Genomic DNA, 20,621 nt, shown 5'->3' with positions numbered 1-20,621 from the left:
AATCTCCAAAACTTAGAGCATGAGGAAACTGCCTCATATTATGAAATGGGTGTCGACAACGATATGTTCCTATCAAGCTGTCCAGCTCTACCAATCTCGGCTAGCAGGAATTCATTCCATAAATGATTATTTCTCATTATATTCAAGACACTGTATTATTTAGTACTGGGGACAAGAATGAATATGATATGGTCCCAGTCAGGTTCAAGGACCCAAAAAGGAGTAATGGCCTGAAGAAATCCCATAGAAAATTTCAAAACTTTGAAGTATTCTGTCTGCACTGGATCACCCATATGTGGTTTAATCTCTCTTCTCATTTATCTTCAGTGGTGTTACATAGAGAGTAGTCTTAAGTGTATTTGCTGCCTCAGTTAGGGGTACACAACCCAACTTAATGGACAGGAGAACTGTTAAGTATCGAGGGATGTAAAGCTTCAGCATTTATTAGGAAAAACTGGACAGCCAAATATAAATTCAGAGTTAGCCATAGTACAAAAGCATGCCAAATGCTGTCCCCAACTCCAACATCTAAATCACTGGAGTCTAATTTCCCACTGCCATCTCTGTTTGCCCCAGTGGAAGAGGCAGTACCACAAAGTTATGAACGAGCCCCAGGGTATTAGAGAGAATGAGTTCAAATCTTGGCTTTGCTTCTAACTAGTTATGTGATATTGGTCGAGGGCTTACCCTCTCTAAGCTTCAGTCCCTCACCTATAAAATGGAGACATTAACAAGTACTCCAAAATTTGAGGATTAAATGAAGTAATGGCTCTAAAGTGTCTGCAGAGGCCCTGGTACTTAATCAGTGGTTAGTACATGGTAGCTAGTCATGTTATAGGTGCCTTTACCATGTTTTTTACCATGTTTATGCCAACTTATTCCTGGCAAGCCCCATGGCAAGTCCTCAACTTCAGTACATTTTATTTCTAACTTTGAACAAGGAGCTTTGGCCTCTGTCCTTGCCCAGGTGGCCATGACTATAATCATTGCTCCAGAGATTTTCTGATCCCAATGCTGGTCACGACTCTGCATCTTTTGCACAAACTCTGCTGCAATGATAACCATCTCCAGGGTGTCCCACTCATCAGAATAATCTGTTCTCTCATGAAAATTACAATCTAGGAGTTATAAGAAGGTTAGAATCAGAAAAGAAAGAAGTTGACCGGCCCAGCTCGGGTGGTCTTCTTGGAAGCAAGTGGCATTTCAACTTGGCTTTCACATGGCTGAACTGAGAGAACCGTACATCTGGACTCAGGTAGTAATATCAGCAAAGGGAGTAAGGCATAAACACGTGAAACATGGCCAAATGGTAGAAGGGACCATGTGTTTTGTTCAGAAGCAGTCTTTGGAAAACAGTCCCTAATCCTTTATTGAAAACCCTTGAGGTCAGATAAGTTTTGCAACTAGAATTTTTCAGATTTTTTTAAAAAAAAGAATGCAGTTCACATACTCTATATTAAAACACACTGAAGTACCTGGTAATCAAATACAGTCGTATTTCTACATCAAACATGCAAATATTTGCACAAAGTGACATACATAAAAGACATAAATAGCCTCATGTCAGTTCAGATCAGCTTTTGCCACCAAATGAGTTACAGAAAAACATTCAGTGTTCATAAATTTGAGGTTTCCGTATTGCTGGGGCTGTAGAGGGAGATGCAGCTTGAAAGGTGGGTTGGGAGCATGTTATGAGGTATGAATGCCTGGCAGGGGAGTCAGCTTTCATCAGAAGCTGATGGGACAGCCTTACGAATCACTTCACACACTCAATTTTTTAGTAATTTTTTATGCCTTTTCTGAAAATATAATTGTTGTTTCTACTATATCTTATTACATGAATTTTTTTCTCTTGGCTTTTACTTTAATGTGTTAATCTGTCAATCAAGTCCCTCTTCTTATTCTATGACATGCAACAGAATAATTCTAAACTGTAACTTAACTATAACTCTTTCTATTACTACTTTTAATTGCCAAAGCGTAAGACTGATTCCTTTTGGTGTACAATTCTATGTGTGTTGGCACTTGTAGAGGTTCGTATAATTACGACCACAATGAAGACACAGAACTGTTCTGTATCACCCCGACAACTGCCTCATGTAGTGTTTTTTTAAATTATACATCATCAGGAATTGTGTGAGGGCTCCACTATCTTACCTCCTTGAATCCCTCCACAATGCAGGAAAACTATGGCTGTGGGTTGCACCTAGAATCAATAACTGTTGTTGGCCAAGATGCATGTGACCTCTACTCCTTTATTGTAATGGGTGCCATTTCCTGAAGGATGCAGTTCACAAGGGCATTTGTTTTCCAAAGGTTAAAGTGAACTGAATTTTTTCCAGAAAGTTACTTTAAAATATTGGTTCCCCACTGCCTTTTTTGTGTGTGTGTGTGGCACACGGGCCTCTCCCTGTTGTGGCCTCTCCCGTTGCAGAGCACAGGCTCTGGACGCGCAGGCTCAGCGGCCATGGCTCACTGGCCCAGCCACTCTGCAGCATGTGGGATCTTCCCAGACCGGGGCACGAACCCGTGTCCCCTGCATCGGCAGGCGGACTCTCAACCTCTGCGCCACCAGGGAAGCCCCCCCCCCCACTGCCTTTTTTGAAATACAAATGCAACTCTATTCAGGTGGAACTTTTCGTGTGAGTCTTCTAGCTCCTGGGTTTTTTTAAACACACCTTCCCCCCATCAGACCTCCATAAGCATGTATTGTTTAACTTCACATATAGCCTCTACAAGTTATTTAGATTCAACCTATGCTATTAAAGAAAGTGCTACTTGCCTTTAGGATGAGTGGATACTTAATCTATACCTTCAACTGTCGGATAAGTGGTATCTGTATTGTAGCTACAAAACTGATGTGTGATTGCTCTGTGGGTCTGTAGGTACAAGAGAATAACTCAGACATGAAAATACTGAGCCTCTTGATGCTATGCTTTAGTGGCTCAAGGCTCCCCATTGCATAGAAATCAAATGAAGATTCTAATTTGTGTGCCCCTCAACTCACTGTGCTCCAGTCCCAGACATGTCGGTTCCAAAACTACTCTTTACCAGACTGCTCCAGCTTCGCAGGTCTTTTCTCTCATCCTATATCTCGCACATCTTAGGAAATGGCTTAAATATAAACTTTAGAAATGAAGGTGCCCAGTTCAACCTTGTGAAGTTTTGGGAACTAACACAAACTAACCAAACCAAAATATAACTTAGAACCTCCAGTCAAAAAAAAAAAAAAATTGTGTGAGAATTTGGGAAGATTAAACACATTTCTCCTTTTTATAAATATGTTCAAGCTTCAGAGTATTCTTTTTTCTTTTCTGATGTAGTTAAAAATAACTCAGGGAAGAAAACATTCAGTGAATTTTTGAATTTCTGTGGGAGGGTACGTGAAGGAGCCCTTTCAAGGAAGGACAGCTGAAAGGGAGACACAGAGTTTGAATGACCTTTTCTCCTGGTACAGGGCTTTATTTCCCTTGAGCGGGACAAAATGACACTAGAACTGTATGTTCTCTACCAGTAGAGTTCTTGTCATAGATTTTATATCAACAAAAAGAGCACACATTTTATAGGCTGTGAAATTATCCAGTTTTACCTCTACAAGGCAACTGGGAGAGGAGTTTACAGGTGGAGAGGATATCATAAATGAATACTGGACTGGAAACATCACAATTAATTCAATAATTATTTTTTATGAAGTGCTTGCTGAAATGACTGCTAGATGAAATGAGCCCCAGCAATGCAGTAGAGTTAGCAATGTCATCTCTAAGAGGGGGAAGAATGTAAATCTTATAACAGTTTACAGATGTTTTTATTGAAGATCTCTAATCCTAAAGTTCTGACAAAAATGAGGCCACCCTGGAACTGTACAATGGTGGCCTCTGCAAGGCAACAGTTTCCTACAAGTAGCAAATCCTCATTAATCCCTTTGGAATTCATTGTAATGACACTAATCGTGTCAGACTCACTGGGTATTAATATAAATGTTGTATGTAACTCCATAGGAATCCAGAACAAAACTCTTCAAGTAGCCTGTATCCATTCTCCTGAACAACAAAAATTGGGTTACAGCCTAAGTACCCAGTTATTGTACATAGATATGTCACTCATTATAACATCTCTGATTGAATACATTTATACCAATGGATGTGCCACAGGTGAGCAAGGAATGACTAGCAATTTAATGTTTTTCAGTAAGAACGAATGGACTCAGGAAAACAAAATAATTCCACACTAGTTCTAAGTCAAGTTCCTGTTATTCTGCCCTCCTTTCTAAGGCACCAAGAATGATACTTCTATATATATGTGTGTTAGCATACGGTATATGTTTTTCTCTTTCATATATACACTACCAAATGTAAAATAGATAGCTAGTGGGAAGCAGCCACATAGGACAGGGAGATCAGCTCGGCGGCTTGTGACCACCTAGAGGGGTGGGATAGGCAGGGAAGGAGGAAGACGCAAGATGGAGGAGATATGGGGATATATGTATACATATAACTGATTCACTTCGTTATAAAGCAGAAACTAACACACCATTGTAAAGCAATCATACTCCAATAAAGATGTTAAAAAAAAAAAAAGAATGATACTTCCAGCAATGATGAATAAGCAGCAAAGGTTCTTTCAGTGAAAACCCTCAGAGTGTGACACAAGAGAGATGCCTTGCTTCTCCAGTGATCGAACTTACTATTAGTCCTGTGTTAGTGACTGAGTGTGACCTCCTTTCAGGGCTGCTATAACAGCTCATTCCTAGTGGTTCCCTTACAGTTTGAAAAAAAAATTGTATTTCTCTCTTTTGGGGTGCCCTGCGCTTCCCAGGCATGGTGAAGTTGCTCAGGTCTACTTGGGAGAAAAGTATTCAAGAAATGGAGAGCAGCCACAGAAAGAAATATGGAAAGAGGAGGCAACTTTCACATATGTGTGCCCAGGAGGTGCAGTATCTCAGAAAAGCCATCATTGGCTGCATCTCTTTTGAGATGGCTTGATTTTGGACATTGCAATTGTGTTAGGGTCTCTGGTCATATTTGCATAGCTATTTCAATTAACAGTGACATTATCCCAGCCACCCTCTGTTGGAAAAAAATAATCAGATGCTCACTCTGCTGCATTAAGGGATATTACATTGATGATGTCAACCCTGCCAAGGAGAATTCTTTGATGTAACAAATAAATGTTGACTGGAGTGAGAGATCTAGTCCACACGAAGCATCCTGACCAATGCACTGCTCAAATTTATGGATTCATCCTCTACCTTAGCGTGAAGTAGAGAAGTGTTACAGAAGAGCTCCAACAGGAATGTGTACACTGAAAGTATGAGTCACGGAAGACAGGCTGGAAACACTCTTAGATCGATAAAATGAACGGAGATCTCTGGGTGGACACATTTGCACTGCACCCACAATATTATTCTTGGTTTGCTAGGAAGAAAGCAATTTATTCTGTCATTTTCTGGGGGCTTAGAGCTAATTGGCCTTTCATAGTTATGTGATTCTGCAAATGAGCATAAAAGTGAGAGCTGACAAAAATTCAAACAGGAAATCTGAATCTGCTTATTTTCATAAGTATCTTATAATGGTTTGTAGAAAGGGACGAGATTTTGATTAGAATAGCAAATTTCTTCATGCAAAGGGAAGTGCTCCAAATTACCCATCACTGTAACAAACAGAAAGATTGCTCTTCATTCAGCCTGGATGAAAAAAAAAGAGAACATTCTTTCCTGAATCCCACCCTGCATACCCCCTCCAGACCATCTATTGTGGTCCATCAGCATTGTCATCGGTGGGCGTTCCTCAGAGTATATGACCTCTCAGAGCTCACCAGCTCTTTGTGGCTTTTCCCACCTCAATCCACTAGAAAGGATATGCATAATACATCACATCCTAGAGACAACGAGAAAGTGTGTCTACAAATGCAGCAGCAGGAGGAAAGAAAAAGAAAGAAAAATAACTGAAACTGCCACACAACCTTAATAGAAAAGCTGGAGAAGATTAAGCTCAACATTAAAAAAGTCTTGAAAGCCTGAAAAGAATGTTAAGGTATTTTCACAGTGTCTGGCACAGAGAACAGAATGAACATAGCGAAAAGAAGCAAACCAGGGCCAACACGAAGCACCATTTTTCAGGCACACAATATATGGGGTGAATTTGCTGAGGCCAGCAGACTGGGGTCATTAATGAAACTGAGTCCAATCTAGGCCAGAAGCTAGTTTGCCTTTCAGATTTTTTTGGTTTAGAGTAAATTTCTCCTCTCTTCACTTCTTCTCTTTCTTTTCTGTTTCTCTCTCTTAATGACCAATCTCCCCTCTCCATGGCTACCCATGTGACAAAATTTACAGGAAAAGCTGCAAGTCAAGCAGACCCATCTGGGATTTACACTACGTGTTTACGCATTTTGTAGAACGTGGCAGGCACTGGGTAAAAGCTTACGTTTCCAAAAACCAGCTCTTCTGACTGCTGGTCCTTTTTGCCATATTGAGGCACTAAAGCTCCTTTTTTTCTCCCTAGGCTTGAGCTTTCAAAGTTATTTTCCACTCTGACGATTACAGACAGCTCGACAGACAAAGAAAAAGGGGATTTAAAATAGGCAGTCACTAGTAATATGTACTTTGCTCTTTTTGACCAGGAAAAAGAAGCCCAGGTGTCACATTGCCATTTCTTAATCCTCAATGTCAAAAAAAAGAAAACCTCTTCTGGAAATGCATACATAAAAATGCACTTATACTGAAGAGATAAGAAAAAAAAGTGACATATCTTGCTCACAAACAGTGTCCTGTGTTCCTACAGGAAAATGGAAGGTTAGAACAAAAGAGAGTGATGGTGAGTGTGAAATTTTGAATTTGTAATAAGAACAATATAAAAATAAAAGTAAGAAATGTGCTTAGAATAAGTTTGCTGTTGCAGAATGTATATTCTGCGAAGTGATTCTACAGTCAATACTTTCCCGTGCAGACCTTCAGCCTGTCAGCTCCTCTGTGTTCTAAGAAATCTACTGCCTTGGTTTCCATCTTTATATTTTAAATTGCTGGTCTGTTAGTTCTCTTTCTTTCTTTCCTTCTCACTTTACATCAAGCTTGTCATATTCTAACATCTAAAAATTCCAAAAAAACAAAGTTAAAATGTATTCAATTTTATCTTATTTCAGAATATTATGGGGGACAGTTGACCAAGGACAAGGTAAAGTGCCACTGGTATCAAATTTCAGTGGTGAATAGGAAAATAATAAGGTGATTCTGGGTTCATAGATAGTGAACTAGTTTCAGTATTATTCATCTTTCTCAAAATCATGTCATGTAGTTTTTAGATGTGTTATTAAAAACATAGTGTTTTTAAGCATAACTTTAAAATACTAATAATGGCTACTATACATATATTAAATCATTTTGTTGTATGCCTTAAACAATGTTACACGTCAATTATATCTCAATAAAACTGGGAAAATACTCAGGTACTTATTAAATAAAAAGAAATAATAAATACTAATGGCTACTATTTACTGAATGCTTACTTTGTGATAAACAGAATGCTGTGTGTTTTACAGAAATAATTTCTGTTATTTATAAGTGTTCTGCAGAGTCTTTGTATCTCTTGTCTTCTTACAGAAAGGGAAACTGAGGCTTATGGAGATTGCATCTGGGCTGAGGTCACCCCACTAGTGATTGGCAGCTGGCATCAAAACCCAAGGTTCTCTGAGTCCTAAATTAACACTCCCCAAATCATGTCATCTTCCCCCAGTTCGCTTCCCAGGAACTAATTATTCTGCAGGGTAAGGTACAGTTAATGGGTTTTTTCCTCATAGGATGAACCACAGAAGGTTTCAGTAACGGGACAGCGATGTCCCATAAATGAGTCAGCAAAGAACCAGGAGGCAGGACAGAAGTCTGATGGACCATGGTCTAAAAACAATCATAAAAATTTTATCAAAGACCTACAGCATTGGCTTCAGACACGTAGGGTAGTATGACGTGAGCTACCTGTCAATAAGGAACTTAAATTCTCAAAGGTAAAACTAGCCTAACATGGATATGAAAAAATAGCCTAGATAACAGTAATGCCTAATATAGCTGGTCTGGTCAGAGAATAAGAACATCCATACATTTATAAACTAACACATCTTTAAGCATCAAAAAATATTGTTTCTAATATTCAACGTTTGATGGGATCCTAAACTCTATTACACACTTGCCTGGCTTCATCAACATAGCTTACTGCACATCATTTTTCCTTTCCTTAATGGCTTGGGATCCTAACTCTGCATATCAGTCACTGTCCTGAGCTGTGGGAGCACAGTGCTTCCAGGAGTTACAGAGTCCTGGAAAGCCATCTGCCTGGACACCAAGTGGTCCCCAGTTTCAGGACTTCTAAGGTTCTTGTACCCATGCATCCTTCCTCTCCATCAGTAGCATCTCCCCATCAGATGCTACTCTCATTGTGACTTTGCTAATCCCAATCTGCCATTCCCAGTCATCACATGCTAGACCTGTCATGACCACATCTCTAGGTTATTTGTTCAGCTTTATCTCCTAGGTTTTTTTTTCCCTTCCCATTAGTGCCATTCTCTATAATTATTATCTTCCAGCAATTCAGAAGTCTATTTAGGTTCTAAGCACAAATATATGCTCCTTCACACTACCACCACCACTATGCATTGTCTTTTCCTTTACTTGTCTGCTTAAAAAACAACAACAACAATGATCCTTGTCATGCTTTGAACCCAACCTAGAAATAAGAATCTCCAAGGAGACTTCTGATACCATTTCCTGAGTCCAGGGTAGAAATCATCAGACTTGTTTCTGGGCCACCCTGACGCTGGGTGTATGTCTAGCTATACCACATTGAATAGAAGGTAATTTTTTTGTCTATAAATCTGTTCTCTCTACTAAACTATAAGCTCTTTAAAGTTTTTATTCACTTTTTCACGCCCAGCACTTAACTTACGGTGTGCCATGGAGTATGTGCACGATAAATATCTGCACACCTAAGAAATGTGCCTTGGCTTTTATATAATTACGTCCCTCTCCTCTGCAGTCAAGTAAGTGAGTGCTGGGAGATTTGCTTTAGCACTGCTATTCAAACCTCTGCATGAAGAAGGTGTGGTTATTTGTAATTAATTGTGGGCTGCAGAACGCGAATACGTTACAATAGACTTTCAATACAAGGAGAAATTTCATGAAATAGAGCATCTTCGTGAAACAGGGAAGGCTTCAGGGAAGAAGTGAAACTTGAATTGGCCCCTCTCAGATGGTGTACACAGATATGTGGTGCAGCTCTGGTAGCAAATGGCTCGTTTATGGGGCTTATGTAAAGTGAATTGCTCTCTCTGTGAAGTTGTTATATTACCTTGTTGGTCTATTAAAAATAAAGTGTCTACCATAATATTAAGGCTTCTTTGACTTTAGCTGAGTCCCTCGGATTTATTGAGAGGCAGAAACAGGGCCACCAAGCTTGCTCAGAGATAAGCTGAAGCAGAGGTAGAAATAAAATCAGCCATGGAAGAAAAAAACAATGTTGGGGTCATTTGCAAAAGCTGCACTCTTCAGCGCCTGATGAGCAGTAGGGAGGAGAGAAGGGCTCTGATCTTTTTTTCCAAGTAGCTCTCGTGCCCCTGGTGGTAAGACTGGGGTGCTGGGATATGACTCCTTTTGCTCCTTAAAAATGGCCAACAAATAATGCTGGACTAGGTTCTCTGACCTTGGCCTCGACATCTTGCCAGACTCTCAACCTCTAGTCAACGTATATCTCTTACCAAACTGCATTATTTTTTTAGAAGTTGAAAGCTTCCATTTACTTTTCTCAGTAAATTTCCCCTTGACCCCAGATTACACAATATTACAAAATAAACCAGTGCCCATTATCAACTAGTTTAAGAAATATAGGAGGAAGAAATAGAAAGGTTTTGTTTTCATTATCTAACCTTGACTCCAGCTTCCTTCTTGATGCAATCTTCTGTTATACCATGCAGAATTTGAAGAAGCCTTTCATGACAGAAACCTCAAAAAAATGTTACAAACTGAAAAGCAGTTCATCAAAAGGGACAGTCAGAGGGTGCACCGCAGCAGGTTATAAATGAATTCCCATCAGTAAAGGCACAAACACAGAAACCACTTATGTAAAACACAAACCAAAAGCAGGAGACCTTGGAACTGCGTGTTACAATACTCAGAGCAATTTGTTTCATGTATGTGTGCCACTGTGTCATACAAAATGAAGCTGCAAAGCATACTTCTAAGTGATCCATTTCATAAAGCCATTCTATTTAGGATCGTCATGCCTCCTTCTTTTTATCTTTTCATAAGATGGTTTCCTTAGTATTAAAAGGCAGGACCTGATTTAACATTTTGTTTACTTTAACCCATTTTAGTGATACATTAGCACTGTGTTACCAACTTGCAGCGGCTTTCATTTGGAACCAACTGCAAAATGTTCTTATTTTAAGCCTCTCACCTGCAAATTCCTTTCCTACATTTCTTTCACTTTGCTTTTCCGAGGGAAAGACTCTCCATGCCTTCTTGATCAAGACAGGCAACCTAATGGCTGAGTGGGCTTTAATTTCTACGCCTCTGGCATTCAAACCTGATTTGCACTGTCACATGGAACTATTTGGTATTCCGCATAAAACACTATTTCTTTCTCTGCTTTTTTCTTCCCTTTTCTAGACAACCAACTGCTGGGAAATTATTGTCAAAGTCTTAAAATGATTTCCCAATGATTGCTTGTTAGTACAATACAATTCTTTTCTCAGTCCTGGTCTCTCTTCAGCTCCCTTCTGGGGACCAGAGACTCCCCCAGTGCCTGTAGCACACAGAGCAGACACACTCCAAATGCGCGGGTCTCTCCACTCCTCTCTGTAGGGGCACTTAGGGGGTATCTCAGGGAGTGAACAGGAGGCGGGAGGCAGGTGTAAAAAGACAAAGGTGAAAAAGGAAAGCTGTGAATTTGAAAAGAAAACAGAAGATGATTCTTCAAAGAGTTTAAGGGCTAATTTGCTGATAAGGATTAACCACGAACATGAAGCACAACCTCTTTTGAGTGCCCACTGTGTGCAAAAGGGTGTGACATTGGGGGATAGAAGAAACAAATGGCACCCTTGCCTTCAAGGTGCTCACAGTGCAGTCAGAGGGATGGATATGTGAGCAACCAGCTGTTCTTCAAGGCCAACAGTTAAGGGTTGTACGTATGATATGGGCTAAAATGAGTCCATTGGGGATGCAGGCTAGTAGTGATTTATTCTGGGGGGGGCAAAGATGGCGGGGGGATGTCAGCATTGTTCCCATTTCAATAGGTAGAAAAGTTGAGGAAGGGAAAGAGAAAAGTGGGCAGATCTTAAAGAGAGAGAATAAAATGATCTGGGGGTGAAAAGAGAAATGGGAACAGAAAAAAGGGAACAAAATGGCAAGAAACAGGGCCAGATTTAATTTCCAGAGAATTAACCTAGGAAATACTTCTAACACGGGAGGCTGTGAAACTAAGGACTTTCTTTTAAGTGCCAAAGGCATAAACTAATCTATTTAATTAGAAAAATATACGTGCATTGCAGTCTGAGTAATTTCCCAGAGGAAAACTTGTTTCTTTTTTAGTTAAAGTTTTTGTTTAAATCCTCCCATCCCCCATTCTCCTTGCTCTACCTCGGAGCCCACACCTCTCCGGCAGGTACTCACTCCTATGCAATTATTGTCAACCGAGATGTGGATATGACCCTTCCAAGATCTCACATTTGTTTTTTGGGTACTGAAATAGAAACACATTAACCTAGATATACCTGGGCCCTCCAGCAGGTACTTTATAATCAGAAAGAAAGAAAAAAAGAAAACTCAAAAGGCAATTTCTTCAATGACTCACCAAATCTTCACAATGGCAACTAATTCAATAGATCTTAATATCTTATAAGGTAGTGAAAATACCAAAATAAAACAGAACTTCCCTAGTCAATTCACCACCCCCTTTCAATAAGTGAGTAGAGTCTAAGAATATTCTCTCCTATAGCAGTAAGGCAAGGTGCTTAGTCTTTCTTGTACCTGTTTTAAGAGGAAAATAGATTTTGGTGGCCTGCAAACTGAAACAAGATAAGCTCCTTTTTAAAGATGCGACAGTCAGGGCTGCAAATAGAAAGTTGAATTCTTTATCGCAATTTTGCTCCTGAGTAAAGAAGTTTGAACATATTAATTGAACCAACACAACAATTTTTTAAAATGAGATTAAAATGCTTTAAATATGCTTCTTGTGTTTTCAGTGAAAAAATGAAAAGGGTATATGCTAATTTCTAACCCATTTCCACCTAGTTTTGTACTTCTAGCTCTTTCCACATTTACGTATATGGGATAGCCTCAGATAATAAATATCAAATGGAGTATGATCAATTCAAAATAAAAACACTTTACGTAAGAATGAAACCACAGCATGCCAAAGATGTAATGGATGGGAAAGGAAAGGAAGTAAGGGTACTGCTGAAACCCTGCAAATACCAACACTTGGTAGTTGAGAAACACGTTTTTAAAATCTTTGTGGTGGTCCTAAGAAAAATTAATAAAAAGTTTCAAAACCAGCTCAACTGTATTTTCCTTTCCTTTAATTCTAAAAACAGACATGGATAATTTGGGGACAGTGTAATTTGATCTATAATCTGCTCTTGGGCCCAAAAAACTTTATTTACCTAGAGACACCGTGTCCACAGTCAAACCCATAATGTTATTAAAAACTGTGACCAACAGTTCATTCCAGGTAGGTTTCCTCACATCCAAGTGACGGGAACTTGAACCTGTGTTTTGGTGGTTAAAGTATCTCGTTATAAATAAAAGATGGAGTTTAAATCTCAAGGAAAGCTTTCTTAATATCTATTTTTGCACCGAATATTAAATACACTTCAGCATACTTTTATGAACACCTATGACTTAATGGTTTCAGAAACATGTATGTAATTGTTCTGTTTTTATAGGTTCTTTAAATGCATGCACCATAATTCTTTACACATTCTGTATACATATGTGTAAGTAACCCCAAAACTCAATGAATATATTTCTAAAGGTTAACAGAGGTGTGATGAAAGCTTTATTTTGACCTGCCTTTACTATTATTTACTGCTTCATGCAAACCATAAAACTGGTCTTATAACTAACAACTAGATCTGCTAAAATGATCTTACCCTAGGAATTATACAAACACAACTTGCAAGTTATTTTTATATCAAATCAACTCCAGTTTGAAATGGTTTCCCCACTGACTAACAGGGATGCTATGCTCACATAAAAGGATGGATATCCCACAAACGTGCTGCCATGTGTTTTTTCCTGGAAAACTCAAAATAGGATCTGTCAGGTATATCTGCTAGTGTAACAAACATGTCACCCAGATTTGCATTGGGAATTAAAACATTCTGTAGCCTGACAAAAGGCTGTGTGTTTTTAGCAACCGTGACGAGAAGGCGGCATTGCAATACTTAGATGTTGTGAGTTAAAAGTCTCTCATCAGACAGCTTGAAAAAGCACTCTAATGCCACGATGGAGCTTCCCTGAGCGGCAAGCCGTGCTGCAGAGAACCATAGCTGCATCTCCACCCCAGTCATCGGACAAGCCTAATTCTATCTCCTGCAAACCCGACATTGTCTTTTATTCTTGCATTTACACACCACTTATACTGGAACCACGAGTGTAGGAAAACGCATGTGTAGCTGGTGAGAAACGTCATTGATATTAAAAGTCCAACTCACATTTCTTCTAATGTCAAATGTGAAACAATGTTATTTATAAAATAAGACTACGATCACTGTGTGACAAGCAAACAATAATGTTAATTAGCTTACAGGACAAATCCATACAACTTATCTCCATTATTTTAATAAAAAGAATAGCATTACTAGTTTAAATGAAGAGCAGGGCTAAGAATTTCTCCATTTATATAATATACTCTTCATGCTCTACCCTAAATAATTTCACCATATTAGTCCATTTCTTAGTTTCAAAAGAATGCCCAGCAAATAACTCTAACAATATTTTGTACACTTCAAAAAGGATCTGCACCTATTTGAATCATAGATATGTGATCACCAAAAGGAATTCTCTTCTGCATAAAAGAGCAGCAATACTGTAATTTACAAAATTTCGTTTGACATGCCACAGACTTCACTTGTTTTTCAGGTCATTAGTGGAAAACAGGCATCAACTTATTAGCAGTTTCATAAAGGCAGTCTTTTAGAAATATTTCCTATCACTTAATTCCATGTGTAATCCGGTCGTGTCATTAGTCCCACAAGGAAGGCTTTTCTGTAGAAAAGGTGTGACAGAAACCAAATAAAGTGCTCATCACCAAGGGATAGAATTTAACATGTACAAATAAAAAACAGATTGCCCAGCCAATGTTCTAATAAATTTACATTTTAAAACACAATGTCCATTAAAGTTATTTATTAAAAGGGTTCCTTTTATTGAGTAAGCGTAACCGACATGCTAGATTCAACTCTGGTACATGAAATACAGTTTTCACCTAAATGTTTCTACACCAGCATGACGAAGGGCAATGAACCACATTCATCATAAAGAAATATTAGTACATATATTCTTCAGTTTCTATGACAAAAAAAAAAAAATACAAGTCATGAAATGACAGAAGCTGCCACTCCCAAACTACAATTTAGCACTTTTTTTGGCCATCTTATTATACGAGACTACTATTTTCATTTATTCCTTAATAGTGCCTATTGCTACACTTAACAGTGCTTACTGATGTGTTTAATAGTGTGTACTGATATGCTAAGGACATCAGTACATCCTTAAAAATCAGAAGCCAGACATATTCACATTCTACACCAATAAGCAAAAACTGAATGCATCCTCCATGTCAGACATTTACCTTCATGTATTTAATCCTCACCTTCAGCCTTGAGAGTTGAACTTCTTTATCCCATTTCCAAATGAGTAAAATGAGACCAGAGAAGTTAAGTAGCATATCCAAGTCACACAGCTAACAGTGTTAGAGAGAGAATTTGAAAACAGATCTGACTGATGACAAATGATATTGCCAATGCTTACGCTCAATGCTATAACTAATTCTTCAATCACTTTCTCCAAAATATGACTAATGTGAAAGGTGGCTTTACAAATTAACATTTTTTGATGTTCTTTGAAGATTTTTCCCTCTGTATCCTTCTTATTTAATACACAAAAACTAAAACTCTACTCATAGACAACGTGGCCCTGACAGTCCTCCCCAAGATACGCGTGACTCGATTCTGCCCCACTCTGTGGGGTAGAGGAAGGTATCCAAACACACCTGGGCGCCACCTTTCCCAAGGAAACTCCATTTTGTCATTAGCCTTCCCAGAGGGGGCGCCTTTTTATAATCCACACTCAGTCACCATTTGCCAAGAAATGCCATCAACATACTTTGATTATTTTCTATAACGGGATTTAGGAATTTAGAAATTCATTAACATGTTCTTTTCTTTCTGATTTCCAGTTTTCTTCCAGGCAGAAAGAAGTTTATTGGCTGGTTTGCTTGCTCTCTGACAAATATAATATGCTCAAAATGCCTGCAAGAAATCTGACTATACAATATTTTTAAATTAAATCAACAATTTAGCTTGATTCCTAGTTTCTTTTCCTCAAGTGAACTTTCTTGTCATCTACACGGCTGTTTCATTTTTAAATAAATGCAACAGAAAGCTGCCCTCTAAAAGCTCTTAGAGCTGATGAATTGAACGAGAAAGCACGTTTTCCTGTTAGAACACAATGGATCTCGCTTAAAATTGGTCCCTTCTGTTTCCAACTTTAAGAAGCCTCAAAGGCTATCATGTTAGGCCAAGCCTATGTACTAATCATACATTCCATTCTTGAGAAAGCCTTACTATGAAAGAAGAATCACTCAGATTTTTATAAAACAATCACAACAAATTTCTTTCTGCCTTCTTCCTTCCCCAGTAAAAATGAGAAAACAACATCATGATGAAAAGAAAAGAGGCTGGATTCATAGATAGACAGGCTCTGAAGAACAAAAGATAGCTAACAGTGAAAGAGAATTCAAATAGTGGGATTTGATGTTCTTTTTTAGCTGTCCTATTAAATACTTTTTCTTCCTTTTTCACATTTCAATTGTACCAAATATGAAAAGCCCTCATACAAAAGAAACAATAAAATGCTTGTTAACCTAATAACAGAATGCCAAGAAGAGAAAACCTATCCTACCACAAAGTGTAATTGAGATTGCCTGCAACACAGAGAGTTTGTGATCAAAACCTTGGGGAAAAAAAAGCCATCAGTAGAAATGATGTTTCCACTGTGAGCTCATGGTTGCAGCAAGGCTACAAGACCAGGGACATAAAGCCCTATTAATTGTACCTCCCAGGGGTCACCAAACATCTCTGCCTGTGAGAGTCCCGATTTATGCCTTTTATCCGGTATAATTATTAGTAGAGTTCCTTTAGCTCCAAAAGTGTCCCATTTTGGACAATAAATTATATAGTTGCCCTCGGCTTATCCCTATTCCTTTTCACTTCCTTCACCTTTCCAAAAATAAAAGTAAAAAATAAATAACACCTAAGGGCAAGCCGCTTTAACTCTTCAGGGTATGTGAGAGGGAAGAAAAAAGTTATCTGTTCCTTAAGCTCAGCTATTCATTTGACTACCTTTCATTTTCTTAAAGCAGGGAAGATTTCTAGTCTGAATTAACTTTGACGTGGTCCCATTCATCCATGAAATATTTGGGTGAAGAATTACCCCCATCTCTCTCCACCACCCTCTCTCCCTTATGAATTTCTGCCTAACACTAAGCCGCAATGTTGAGTTCACTTATTAAATTCTATTTGAAATTTTCAAGGAATTATACCTCACATGAGGACTCCTTAATATAATTGCTATTTCCTTAAAAAAAAAAAATCAGGTGTTCAACATACGTTATTCAGCCAAGAATAGTAGTTCATATCGGCCGCAAGAAAGGCTGAGCACCTTACAGCAAGAGCCCCTTAATCAAAAAGCAATCTTTGGGGATGAGTTAGTAGTACTTTGCCTCTGGCGCTAACCAGATCCCCTAGTTTCATTGTATATTTCCACAGGAGTCTAATGATGAAATACATTAGATCTCCTCACAGGTGAAGTAGAAAAACACTTAAAGCATTGCCTTCTGAGTGTCACATGGTCCTCTAAAAACAAGGGGAGGAGGTCAACAGCAATGACAAGCATCCAAGCCAACAGTGTATTCAGCAGCTAAAACTTCAACAAGGGAGGGGGAAAATCCCCCCTTTCAGAGGAATATTCAAAAGGAAATTCAGGATGTGCAATTGTGAAGAAGAGCAACACAAAACAGTTTGGTTTTTTCATGGGTGGGGTTAGGGATACAAATCTTTGTTTAAAAATAAAAAGCTTACCTTTTAGCCCATGAGATGTCCTTGACCTTTACCCAGAAAAGCTTCAGAACTGCAAGGAAAAAAAATAAAATTCATTTGAGGAAAAATATCCTGGAATTGGAGAATAAAGATCTATAAAGACAGAAGCATCATTTCGTGGGTAAGAATACAGAAGGATGTGGGTCTTCATCATCTGCACAAAGAGGGCATGGATTGCATTTAATTGAATTATTTTATTTATTTGTATTTTATTTATTTTCACGTAGGCTTAAAAACGTAATGCTCACACATATGCAGACACAAATAACCTAAGTTTTCTCTCTTTTAATATATATCCTTACATAAACACAGAAGCACCCTCACACACGTCAAGTTTTGTAGCACATGTGGAAGACACAGTATCTCTCTTGCCCAAACTATGGTCTCATGACCCCCACCAACATGGCGGAGGCTCCAGGAAGAGGAGAGCAGGTAATATCTTAGATTTGCTGTGCCTTCAAAAAGGCTGCCACTTCCTTTGGGTTCTCTGCAAGTCGCCTCAAGTCAAACAGGTAAAAACAAATCATGAATCAGGGTGAAAGCCTATAAATATGCCTTATTTGTTTTTCTGTTGGTTTTGTTTTCTGTTTTGTTTTTAACCTGCACTGATTTGGGGGAAGTAATTAAGTGTTTTGGCATAAAAGATCTCCTGCTGGGTGATAGGCTACATGGGAAAGGGAAATTAGACAAAAGGTATTGAGTAATAACCACAAATGACTTTATAGCCCATTCTGTTTGAATGTCAATAGAACTCAGAAGCAAGATTTGCAGAAGATAATCAGCAATGACTCCCCCAAGTATAATCGGGAATTGACTATAATTAGCCATTTGTAAACTCTTACCTGCCACTATGATTTCTTAGCTTCGTGGGGGAAAAAAAATGGCATTGTGATCTAAAAGCTCCAAATTATGAATGGCAGAAATTCCCAACTATAAAAGACATTTACTATCTTTCCAAAATTTATCAGCATTGAATTAATTTGGCAGATTCTTGATGACTTTGCCCAGTGATGAAGTATGCATCACATAGCACTATATGTATTATTGTAAGCTGCTTCAAAGCTTTTGAGGAATGAGAGGAGGGCAAAAAAGTAAATAAATATAACTACACATTGTTTAAATAATGGTTGTATAAAGAAAAATTGTATTGGAAATAACCGAAGAATAAGAAAATAACTTGAAGTACAGCAAAAATACATAGTCTGTCACGCTGGGCTTTGCACAAGAAGATGAAAACTGTGTCTGGATGTGTTTCTTTAATAGTGAAATAGTCACTTAGGAGAAAGTGAAGCCAATAAGAAACAATAATTGTTTTATACAATATTAATTTGGTTACAATGACTTTCCCCCATGTACCCAGGCTAATGAGCCTAATCAAACAAGGAGCTGCTGAAAACGGCCTAATGGGTTTGAAATTACAAAACTCTTCCTTCCAAATTTAGATATGGAGTTCTTTAAAGGGCCTTTTTTTAAAAAAATATTATTCCAAATTATAATCCATAAGGAAAGATTCTTCAGTCTATCAGAAGTCATATTTCCTAAGGTAGATTGAGTCTATATGTTATCAAAGTGCCTAAATCATAGTTTAAAAAATATTCAGTCAGTAATGGATTTTTTTTTAAATGCAGTCACTTTACCCACATGATATTTACCACATTATAATTCCTGGGTGTGCTGGGCATTAGGAAACCCTGAGTAAGCCACCTGGATGATTATTAAGATACTATGCTAACGAAATATATTTCCCAACACGAGGTACTAATAAGATAGCCAGCAACATAAGAAAAGCATCAACATGAAAAATAATAAAAAGACAGCAAGTGTGTCCAGGCTAAATGTTGCTATTTAGTAGCTAAAACATTGCTGCATTACAATGATCTGTTCCTTGAAAGTCCAAAGGTTTAAGCTGGTGACAGATATAATTCCAAATTGTATTCAATGCAATTTGACAAATACCTCTTGTGCATCTAAAATATGCCTAGTTATATTCTGTGGAATCTAATAGAGATCAATTCTAAAATAGGAGGATTCACCCAAACCAGGGGTTCTAGATATTTGGAAATAGAAATCATCAGGATCAAAAGTATATAAATAAACATTTTAGAAAAAAAACAGTCACCAATATTTAATTGCAAGTCATCTTTGAGCACTAGATTTAAACCTTATTGGTAAATATTGGAATTTTCTAAATGCCAGACTATTTTGAAATTTCACGAGACGAGACCCGCCCTAGCGAAAGTAAAATTAAACCTCCCTAGGGACGATCCTCTTAGCTAGCCCTTCTTGTTCTTTGTCAGCACCTGCCAGGTGCATGGCTGGCCAGAATCCCATGCACCCTTCTCTTTGTCCATGTAGTTAAAGGTAGACTCACATCAGCTGGTTTGCACAGTGACCCAAGGAGGGCAAAAGACCCAAAGCCAATGGGTCTCATCCAGACGTTCCACGGAGTATCTATATCCTCTGGGCAAAAAGAGTCTTTTAGAAGCTGAGTCGGGGAACCTGGGATGGTGGGTGTGAGTGAGGGTTAAGTTAAGGAGAGATGGTTCTCTGCTCTCCATGGCAACTTTGTACCCTGTCATCCTGAACTTTTTCTCCTATTTTTTTTTTCTTATATCTCCTTGATGGTAAACTGTATTCTCTGGAGGATTACCCTGTGTCTGAGCAGATCTGGAGGAATGGCTCACAAGGCCGCTAGAGTTTTATTGCATGAGAGACTAAGATACTAAGATGTTGAGAGTGAGTTATCCTTAGAAAGGAAGCATCACACAAGTTATGTCCAAAGACAATTCTTCAGGGTCGGAAGTGAGGTTTTTACTTATTGGTTTTTCTCCTGACTACAGCAGGAGGGGATTCCACTGGCCAGATACCGCTCGATCCCAGAGAGAGACCACCTAACTGGAAACCTTGGAGAGTGATTTCCTCGGGGGGAAAGCACCAGCACACAGTCTCCCTGATGGTGGTGTAGGCAATAGACTGCTGCGTGGACAAAGGAAGAAAGCCATCATTCGGAATCAATGATGCAGCCGACTCCAGCCTGGAAGAAAGGGGTGGGAGCAGCAATCCAATTCAATTCAGAAGCCTTAATTCAGTGCCCAGGCCTCTGCTAGGTCAGCGTCAGCCGCTTCTAGACCACAGAGACCGTCAGGCCCAGAGACAGCAGCCCTGGCACAGAGGGCATGGCCATAGTGACAGCTCAGGAGTTGGCTCCTCTGTCAGCAGCAGTGAAAGCAGACACTGCAAGAGAGGAGAGAAGCAGCAGA

This window comes from Hyperoodon ampullatus (genome assembly GCF_949752795.1).
Source record: "Hyperoodon ampullatus genome assembly, chromosome: 12".
Taxonomy (NCBI): Eukaryota; Metazoa; Chordata; class Mammalia; order Artiodactyla; family Ziphiidae; genus Hyperoodon; species Hyperoodon ampullatus.
The sequence above is the reverse complement of the archived record's forward strand: the minus strand, read 5'-3'. Positions refer to the sequence as shown.